Source organism: Hippopotamus amphibius, chromosome 12, assembly GCF_030028045.1.
Source record: "Hippopotamus amphibius kiboko isolate mHipAmp2 chromosome 12, mHipAmp2.hap2, whole genome shotgun sequence".
NCBI classification, from domain to species: domain Eukaryota; kingdom Metazoa; phylum Chordata; class Mammalia; order Artiodactyla; family Hippopotamidae; genus Hippopotamus; species Hippopotamus amphibius.
Genome location: NC_080197.1, coordinates 58,485,982 through 58,496,036, shown reverse-complemented (window position 1 = coordinate 58,496,036; position 10,055 = coordinate 58,485,982). Strand labels below are relative to the sequence as shown.

Here is a 10,055-nt window from a genome sequence, read left to right as displayed (position 1 = left end):
GAACAGTATCAGTGTTTTAAGGGAGGAGCTCAGAATGCCAGTTCAGGTAGCATAAATGTTACCAAGAGCTTTCTCAGTATGCTCTGTTGAAAGCAGAAATTCAAGATTATAACTGTTTGCAATTTGTTTCTCCACATTGCCTATTGATATATTTTACTAATCATTAAATCCTGCTCTAAAAACAATCATTTCCTCATTTGCCTTCAAAGGTATAGGAATTATTCCATTGATTGTGACAATAGTGTCCATTATTACATGATATAAATATCCAAATAAAAAGGGGAACGTTGTTAGTTGGAGGATTGTGAATATTTTTTATGCCCTCCAGATAAAACACCTGAGTAACAGATGTTGAAACCTTTTTATGTATTGACTTGCTTTAAAAAAGGCCTTCCTGCACACTAGCTCAGGCCAAAAATGCACATTGGGGGCTTAGTGGATGACTCTGGAGCAGAGGTTTGATAACAAAAATTACATCGACACGACCCCAAGCTTCCAGACGATGACCTAGAAGAACACTTTGTGCCCTGTTAGAAAAAATTCCAGTAACTGAATCCATTTTGATTTTGACAGTTTCCTACAAAAGAAAATGACTGATAATCTGTGGGCTCTTTTTTAAAAAGTGAGAAGCCAGTACTTTAATGCTAATTCCTGTGAATAAGGCACCATTGGAAGCACACCCTGAATACCTGAAATGCCTTTTTATAGCAAACACTACAAATTTTTCTATCAGAAGATTAAATTCTACACAACACTAAGGTGCTCTCTGCTTTACAAGCGATTCACAGGGTATTTCAAATGGTAGAATAACTCTAGCTTATGTGCTTCCTTTTTCTAAATAATGCAACCAGTAAGAACTGACATGGTGATAAGCTTGGTATGTATATATATGATGTATATATAATGGGGATTTTGCTATTGTGTGATTGAATCATTCTTAAATCCCTAAAGAAAGAAAGATTCGTAAGTGAAGAAGAAACAAAAAATAAAATAAAAAAATGTAAAAGGAAAGAAAGAAGATGTCTCTGCTGCAAACTGTGTATTGATACATGTGAGAATTGTGTTGCATGAATAACAAACTGCTTTGGGCTGGATTTGAAGTATTTTGAGGTTGTGTTTTGCAAATATTGAAGTTACAGTAATGGCAACAGAAAAGGAACAGATACAGAGTTTTACACTTAGCAAAATGTTACATTTAAAATCTGACAAGGAGCCAAGATGGTGACTGTCTCTTCTAAACCATAAAGCAGTAAGATTTGCGCAATCCTCCTCCTCTTCCACCTCCTTCAGGAGAATTAAATGAATCAAGACTCTAGAAAGAAGGGGAACAGCCGGGACTTGGCAGCACTTGAAATAGGAGGAATACAGCAGCCTAAATGTGCAGACGTTGTAACTGAGCCCACCCGATCGGTCTGTGCCTTCACGTGACCACCATCTGTGCCTCCCTCGCTCCATCCAAATCTGTGTAGGCAGCTCCTTGGAGCCATTCCTAAAAATATAGCTACACCAGGCCCTAGAAACTGTAGTCAAGTAACAGGCCTAACTTTTTTTCCTTCCTTGAGTTGAACCTCCATAAGATCTCTTTTGAGGGGCTTTCAGCTGCAGACTTCAGTGTGTTCTCACAGCGAGAACCCATTATGTGTGTGTTTGTTTTCTGTTTGTATCCAGGACGTCAGAATTTGTTCATATTCTTGTACTTCCTCTCTTGCATGCAGTATATCTGGAATACGTTTATAGATTTGTTTAGTAAAGGTGGGGTAGAGGGTATCCAAGGGAGATTCCGAGGGGCAGCCATGGGTCAGTTAACGATAATCAGAAATGATCTTAAAAGTTGCCCTGAAAAAACAATCGCATCCTATCATGAAGTGTACCTTTACATTTTCTAGTGATTGTCGCTGAACCGTTGCTGTGCATTTCTGTAAATCAGGCTGGCCCTCAGTTCCTACTGTACTCAAAGGACACGATCATGTCTTTAGATGTACACTGGGTACTCTGGGTAGTGCTGCAAAGAGCTGATGGCCGCATAGATTGACTCACAGTGAAAACATTCATTTGGATAAAGACTCAGTGGTTTCGCCTGTGAAACAAATACCTTGATTGGTTTCTTCTAATTTTCTAGTATTTTATTATCTCAAACAATTATCCCCCTTCAAAAATATTGGTCTGTACTTTGGTGTTGTGGTTTCGTTCTTCTGGCATTGAGGGAATAATGAGTAGAAAACAAAGTGTTTCCTACATGTCTGAGGTGGTTGTTTTTAAGGGGGTGTGTATAATGCAAATTTTCTTTGTTAATAAAAGTTTCATAATCTCTGAAAACTGTGTTTGGATGTGTTTTAAAGTGATGGTACGCTGCACATGAACTGGTCTACATAAAAATCTCTCAACTTAATGTTTACATCAAAAATCTGAGTTTGGGATAGACAAGGACCAATATGCATTTTGTTCCAGGGGCTGTCTCTCTTTTGGTACATTGTCAAAGTCAAGGTTGTACATACTCCCCAGGCAAAGGGAGCCTGAGCTGGGAAGAAAAAATTTGCAAAAGATACTTGGAATGCTGATCTTCATTTATACCTATTAATGTCAAGTGAAGTTTGGCTTAAAGAATGGGATATACGTCGAGTCTTACATGCTCAATCATATTTGACATTGAATTACATAGAAAAACAGACAGCCTATTCCATTTCAAATCTGAAAGCAAGGGCTCCTTCTTACCGACTCTGAGGCAACCTGTGGTTCTTTTTCTCTAAGGTAGTTAGAAAAGCTTGTAGAATGCCAAAGGAAAGGGATCACAATTTAGGACACATGTTCTGAGCTGGACTTCCTATCCTGAGTCCTAAAGCTGAAGGTCCTAGGCTTGGAAATCTGACGGCCACTTTTTGGCTCTGTGACTTTGGACAAACCTTTTAATCTTTAGGTTCCTCATTTGTGAAGTGGAGAAAAATGTAACTGCCTCACAGTATCACAAGAAAGGTTACATGAAATAGCACTTAGCAAAGTGGCTCGTAGAAGGGGCTTGATGAATATTTGGTTTCCTCCTTCCAGCTGGGTTCTACGTAGCCTTCTTCTGTCCCCACATCCAGCTCGAAAAGTGTCTCCGCTTTGCTATCCCCTTCTGGGACTTCCTTTTTTTTTTAAGATTTATTTTATTATTTATTTTTATTTATTGGCTGTGTTGGGTCTTTGTTGCTGTGTGCGGGCTTTCTCTAGTTGTGGAGAGTGGGGGCTACTCTTCATTGTGGTGGCTTCTCTTGTTGCAGAGCGTGGGCTCTAGGCATGTGGGCTTCCGTAATTGCAGCTCATGGGCTCAGTCGTTGTGGCTCATGGGCTCTAGGGCGCAGGCTCCGTCGTTGTGGCGCACGGGCTTCGTTGCTCCACAGCATGTGGGATCTTCCCCGACCAGGGCTTGAACCCGTGTCCCCTGCATTGGCAGGCAGATTCTTAACCACTGCACCACCAGGGAAGCCCTGGTGAAACATTATCAAATGGGCCTCAAATAGAAATTCTGCTTTTAAAATAAGATAGTACCAATCTTACTGATGATGTGCGTGGAATCATGTGCTGGTTGGGTCCATATTTGTTGGTTTACACATCTGGATGTTTCCTGAATGTGGCCACCCTCTCTCAGCTCTTCTTTCAGGCAGCAGTAGAAGCTGAGACATTCCTCCTGATTTTCATAGCCCTTTGAATTTAATGTAACAGAGCATGTTTAACCCGAACTTTTACATTTGAAACTTTATTGAGCTTTGGTACATTATCAGTCTACTGCATGTTAGGTTGTAACAAATACAATCCCTTATTTATTTGAAAACCAACCATCAAGCATCTTTAATATGCTTGACTGTGTGGATCACTGATTCTCATTCAAGAATCATAAAAGGGTTTACTTTTGAGTATAGTCAGAAAATACCAGCTGGAACTTCATTCTCCAGGCTGGGTAAGAAAACACTCAAATGAATCTTTAAATTTGTGGCAAATTTAATTATTAAAACACTGCAGCCAGAAATCTACTTTTCCCTTGACAGAGTCTATCTATCTTTGTAGTTCATGACAAACTCTTGTAATTTTTTTTTTTCATTTGACAGGTTCATCTTTTATAAGTTAGTATTTATGAGGTGCAGGATTAATATCAGCTATTGCATTTTTGAAATTCAGATAGTAAGCAAATGAAAATAAAACTAATGTATGGGGATGCCAGCTTGGAGACAACAATTCATTCTTCTATTTCTTTCCAACAGATATTTATATATGTTTGTTGATCCCTCCCAAAGCATGGGTTCTTAGAGGAAGTCTCTTCTTATTTGGAAAGGTCATCAGAAAGATCCTTTCATCAATGGGATGTGGAGTATATACTCAGCTGTTATTCTTGGGGAAAAGCAGATACTGACTAGGGCAAAAACCCAAATACATGATTTCAACTGAGACATGAAGCCTTTAGTTTAACAAGACCCTATGATTGGGGTGAGGGGGGACGTGGGGCTGAAGAGGTCTGGAGATTCATTTGTGGGACCTGTGCTGGTTCTTCCTCTTCCACGTGGATCCTGCTGGGGAAGGAGGCAGGAGTCCCTGGGATGCTGCTGCCAGGAATTATGGAGGAGGCTCAGACAGTGCCTGATGAGCAGCTAAACAATGAGATGCCAGCGGGCACTTTGGGGGTCTTTGAACCTGGACACTTTGGAGACACCTGTCTCTAGGTGGGGTGCTCTATTTACTGTTTGACTTTCTCCCCAGAAACCCAGACCCTTCTCCCCAGAAACTCAGTGTGTTGTCTTTCCGACCAGGTGTCCTTGTAGAGAGGAAGAGGATGACTCTCAAAGACCACAGGAAGCAGTGGCCTTGTGACCAGAGAAGATTACTGTAATCACATGAAAACCACCCCAGTTTGTCTTCCTACATCTTCCTAGGCATGTGTTTAACCGACTCTCGGTACCCAGAGAGGGTGTGAGGGTGGTGCGCCAGCCAGAGTGAACTGTCAGAAGTCGAGGAACCAGCGTATGAGAATTATGGGATTAAAGTTGTCACTAGCCTCGGTGGATTATTTTTACTTCTCTTTCACTCAGGATAGAACTCACATATTCTTACATAATGGGCAATGTTCGCTCAGATACCTTTATGGGCAAGAGTAGACGTCCAATTTTTTATTAAATTTTTTGCTAGATTGCAACAAAAGTGACCAAAGGGCAGTTATACAATTAGAGAGAGAGAGAGAGAGCACTTATTTATTTTAATGTAGAGAAGTTTAGAATGTGGGACGTGGCGCTCGGCTGTGTACCCAGAGGCTGGGAGCACGCCCTTGGACAAAAATAAGGAAGAATGACATCTTGAGTGTGTCTGGGGCCTGGATGAGGGCATCATGAGTGAGCCCCCGGATTCCACTTGGCCTAGCTTGGCTTAGAGTAACAGCAACCATCCTGGTACAACCCTCACACCCACCACGGTCAGATTCTGAAGTTGCCCCCACAGCTCTGGGTCAAATGACCAAGAAAGCCACCTCCATTTCTGGGATGTCTCTCTCTCTCCTGGGATCTCTACTCTTCCAAGAGCAGAAGAGACTGCTCCGCCCACCACCTCATTCCACAGCAAAACCTGCCCCTCCTTCACGCCCTGGCCCACGTCTGTGAGACTCGACTAAGGTGTTGTGAACTCTGGTGCTGAGAGTGAAGACCTTCAGTACAGAGATCCCTGTGCGTATGCCTTTCATTTTCATAGCAGATTCCTAAAGATCAGAAAATGCCTCAGGTCCAGAGAAAGGAGGGATGTTGCTAGGGAGGGGACACCTGCCCGGTTGTCCTTCCAACCCAACCCCGTAGGCAGCCACCTACTCTGTCTGGGCAGAGGAAGTGGAGGTCCAGAGCTGGCGGGACGTGGAGAACATTTGCCCCGGGCCCCCGGCTCTGGCTGTGGCTTGGGGACCCAGTGGGTCTGCAGAGGCTCCGGCCGCTGGTTACAGCTGAGCACACGTGGGCTCAGCCCCGTGGAAGGGAATCGTGCAGAGTCTGAGGGAGGGGCTCCCTCCTCCCACCGTCTCAGAGGGCCGTGCATTGTGGAAGGCAGAATGGGGAGGCGAAGGGGAGACTCCATGCACAACCTCGCTGCCCCCAGTGCCCAGCTCTCCGAGCTCTGCCTGTGACAACGCACCAGGGTTGACTGCTTTTGCTCGGACCCCCGGGCTCCTCTATTCATCCCACACAGAACACCCTCGGAGCCTGGCTTGGCTTCACGCTGCTGCCCGGAGGAGGACGTGTCAGGCAATAAGCAGGAAGAAAAATGCTCATGTCTTATTGAAAGACGCCCAAATTGTAACTTAACAGAGTGATCTTTTTTTTTTTTTTTTTTTTTTCCATTTCTTAAATGTGCTTTCCCCCCAGAGTCCTTGAGCACAGACCTGCGGTTTTCTCTCTTGGGTTTTACAGTCTCTCTGCCTGAAGCCAAGAGACTTGGCTCTGCGCCCCCTGAGTCAGAGTCTCGGCTGGTAGCTGAACCCAGGAAGCCCTGGCCCCACGTCTCTCCCTGGAACCACCAGACCACACAGCCTCCTGTGCTCAATCCTTTGGCTGGGTGTCCTGCCTCCTCTTTGTTTGGAAAGAGATCTTACGTAACCACACAACCTACTAAATGCTCCATTGTCTTCCACTGGGAAGAGCTCAAAATAACCCATGGGTGACTTATGACTTATCACAAAGATGGAATCTATTACCCACAGAGCCGCAGCCCCCACAGAGCGAGCCTCACCTGTCTTAGGTCAGTGATTACCGACAAGACTTCATGACTGTGGTCTTTGGGGAATTATACGTTCAGGACAAGGTGCAGGAAATACAAAGCCTGGTTCATCTGTAGGTCACGGTTTTTTTGGCTGAAGAAGCACAAGAAAGTCATTTGTATTTCAAGATTGAGACAGGCGTGAACCATTCTGATCTGACGATTCTCTTACTAATCTGATTTTGATAAACAACTGATGAAAATGGAAGGTGTCTGGTCACCAGAGGAGAGATACCCAGGCAGTGAAATCAGTGTCTCTTATCTCACTGGGCAGGGATTTATTTCAACTCTCCTATTAATAGCCGGCAACGCCAAGAACTGTGATCACTGCCCTGGACGGCAAGAACCTTCTGAGCAGAATGAGAGAAACCCATTGGGTAAGGTCTTCTTCTCCATCTTTATTTTCTATGAATTTCTGATTAGCCATGTTGGGAATTCTGGTAATTACTTTAAGCTAGCACCTCTAGAAAAAAATATACCTCTTAGGATTCAATTAAAAACGAGAAGAATGTCTGCATGGTGTTGCCAAGGAGCTTTCGCCGTATAAGGCAGGGGCGTAGACAAGGACGAATAAAACACTCTGCATTCGGTGACATTTCCATCTGGTTCTGCTGCCAGAGCAGCCCTGGGGAGAGGCGCTGGAGAGAGAGAGAGAGGGGATAGCCTGCTGCAGCCTTCTCTCTTCTCCCCACGGACCTCATAGCCTTTCAAGGATCCCTCAAGGCTCTTACTCATTTCTTTCCGCGGCAGACATTTGCTCACCTGGGACGAGCTATGTGATTAGTTTCAGATGGAGGCACATTTCTGTCCCTGCTTGGTGGCATGTGAGCCCTTAGCCAAGCTTTCAAAAAGGATCCCTCTCTGAACGTGGTGAAGTGCCGCCGTCTCCAGCTGCCTCCTGAAGCATCCCGGACAGCCTGGAGAGAAGAGGTGAGGGGCTGCCTCCCCAGTATCAGCTGCCCCCTGCCATTTCCTTAGCGCCTCTGTGTCAGGTACTAGTCTACCAAGTGCAACGCGTGGCTCTCTGGACTGCTGCAGCCAAACTAAGCGTGTAGGAAATTTTGCTCTGCTGGGCCTTGTGTGCAAATGAGGCTCCAGGTCTCCTCATACTCAGCTCACTGAGTTAGAAAAAGCTGAGAGTGGAAGGGGCCTTCCACTCTGGCTCAACAAGAGCAATTTCCACTAGATCTCTGAAGCCCAAACTCCCACAAGAAGTGGGAACTACTTGCCTACATTACAGGGAAAAATTTTAGGGCACGTAATTTGAAAATCGCAACCCATCGTAAAATAATAAGAAAAAAATGTTTGCTTCTTATGGTTTCTGATTTCCAGGAGACAAAGTGGAGTTCAAGTCCACCTCAAATGAGAAAATCGGATCGTTTCCATTTTATCTGAACGCAACCTGCATCCCAAAATGGGTGAGGACCACTTTTCTTGTAAAAACAACTCAGAAGGCAACTCACCGTACCTAATGGAAGTGTCATTACAAATCCATCTTCCTTTTTAATGCTAACTTGTTGTGTAGGAAGGATTTAGAATACATATTAGAACGACATTCCTAACTATGAATGTGTAAAATATGGAAGAAATAACCAGGAGAAATTGTAGAATCCCAATTCCTTCAGAATATTAAATAATCTTATCTGAAGATTATTAATAAAATAGTACACAACTCTGTTTCTAGAATGGCTTCATTCAAATCCTACCCCAAATTTATAAAAAAAAATTCTTTCAACTGTAAATCATGGGAATTTACCAAACCAACAGGTTTCTTTTTATTTGTCTCCTAGTCTCCTCTTTTTTTTTTTTTTTGGCTGTGTGGGTCTTTGTTGCTGCACATGGGCTTTATCTAGTTGTGGAGGGCGGGGGCTACTCTTCCGTTGCGGTGTGCCAGTTTCTCATTGCAGTGGCTTTTCTTGTTGCGGCACAGGCTCTAGAGTGCAGGCTCAGTAGTTGTGGCGCACGGGCTTAGTTGCTCCGTGGCATGCAGGATCTTCCCGGACCACGGCTTGAACCCATGTCCCCTGCATTGGCAGGCAGATTCTTAACCACTGTGCCACCAGGGAAGTCCTTCGTGGTCTCTTCTATTTCTAAAAATATTTCTGACTTGGGGAATTTTGGAGAAAGATTCAAAAGTAGGGAAGTTAAGGGACAGTAAACAGAAGTAGATTTGAAACATCAAGTTATTATTTTAAGGTAGCAATAAAAATAAAATTTAATGAAAAAAATCCTTAAGCTTAGATACCTATTTTAAGTATATGCATGAAAATAATACGCAAAAACACATTCCTGTTTAACTAGATTTGGGGAATCCCAGAACGTTATTTTAAGGGGTCTTTGAATTCAGTGTTTATATGCATTTGAGAGGCCATATATATATATTATGGTCATTAAGAACATGGCTCTAGAACTAGGCTGCCTGGGTTTGAACTCTAGTGTGTGGCCTTGGGTGAGCCAACTAGCTTCTCTGTGCCTCTCTGCCTCAGTTTCCTCATTTGAAGGGTAATTAAGGGTTTTTGTGAAGAATAAACCGATGAGTGAATGAATAAATGGTTATCTATAGTAGATTTAGAACAATGCCTGTGGTCAATGTTATGTAACCGATGATGATGATGTTGATGAGTATAAACTGCAACAAACTGAAATCCAGGGGCGCATCAGGAAACCAGGAAAACAGTGGTAGCACCTGCAGTTGCTATAGCAAAGCACGGTGCAGAAACACACAAATTAATCGTTTCTATCTTCTGGAGCCTAAGCACAAAACAGTGATCCCTCTGCCCCTTACAAATGTTGGAAGTGCAACTCAGATGATATTTTTGTGTTTATTTCCCAGCCCTCACCTCTACTCAGTGGGAAAACTGGATCAGGGCATTAAAGTCCTGGCACCTGGGAAGCTTGAGGTTCACTGGCCTCACTGGATGACATACCAGGGCCAGAGTAAGACTTTTAGAGCCCAGAGCCACCCCATGGGCCACGCCCCTACTCCCAGGGGACTCCAGGTTTTAAGAAATACCTCATGTAGCCTTTGAGGGAGTAAAAAACGTCACAGAGAACTTCCGACCATGCTCAGTACCCCCTGGAAAGGGAACCCACCATCTCTGCTTTGGAGACACTGGTGGGTTTATGAGTAAGTGTTTGCACAGGTACATGTGACTTCTTTCTTCAAACCTAGCTGGCAGAATTGTTTTCTTCCTACCCACCCATCAGCTCTGAGTCCTCGCCCAGCACCAGGCTTCACACAGGGGCAGGACCTTGGCTAAGCCCTAGTAGGGACCCCTGTGTGACGGTAAGATGGCTTA

The 10,055-nt window shown here is 43.9% G+C and overlaps 1 long non-coding RNA gene across 1 annotated transcript; it reads left to right on the top strand.

Annotated features, from left to right (window-relative positions):
• The first annotated feature begins 6,675 nt into the window (after positions 1-6,675).
• Positions 6,676-8,398, top strand: LOC130832557 (uncharacterized). Its single transcript, XR_009048323.1, has 3 exons — positions 6,676-6,738; positions 7,031-7,133; positions 8,089-8,398. It is a non-coding gene; the product is annotated as an uncharacterized LOC130832557 (long non-coding RNA).
• Positions 8,399-10,055: the final 1,657 nt, after the last annotated feature.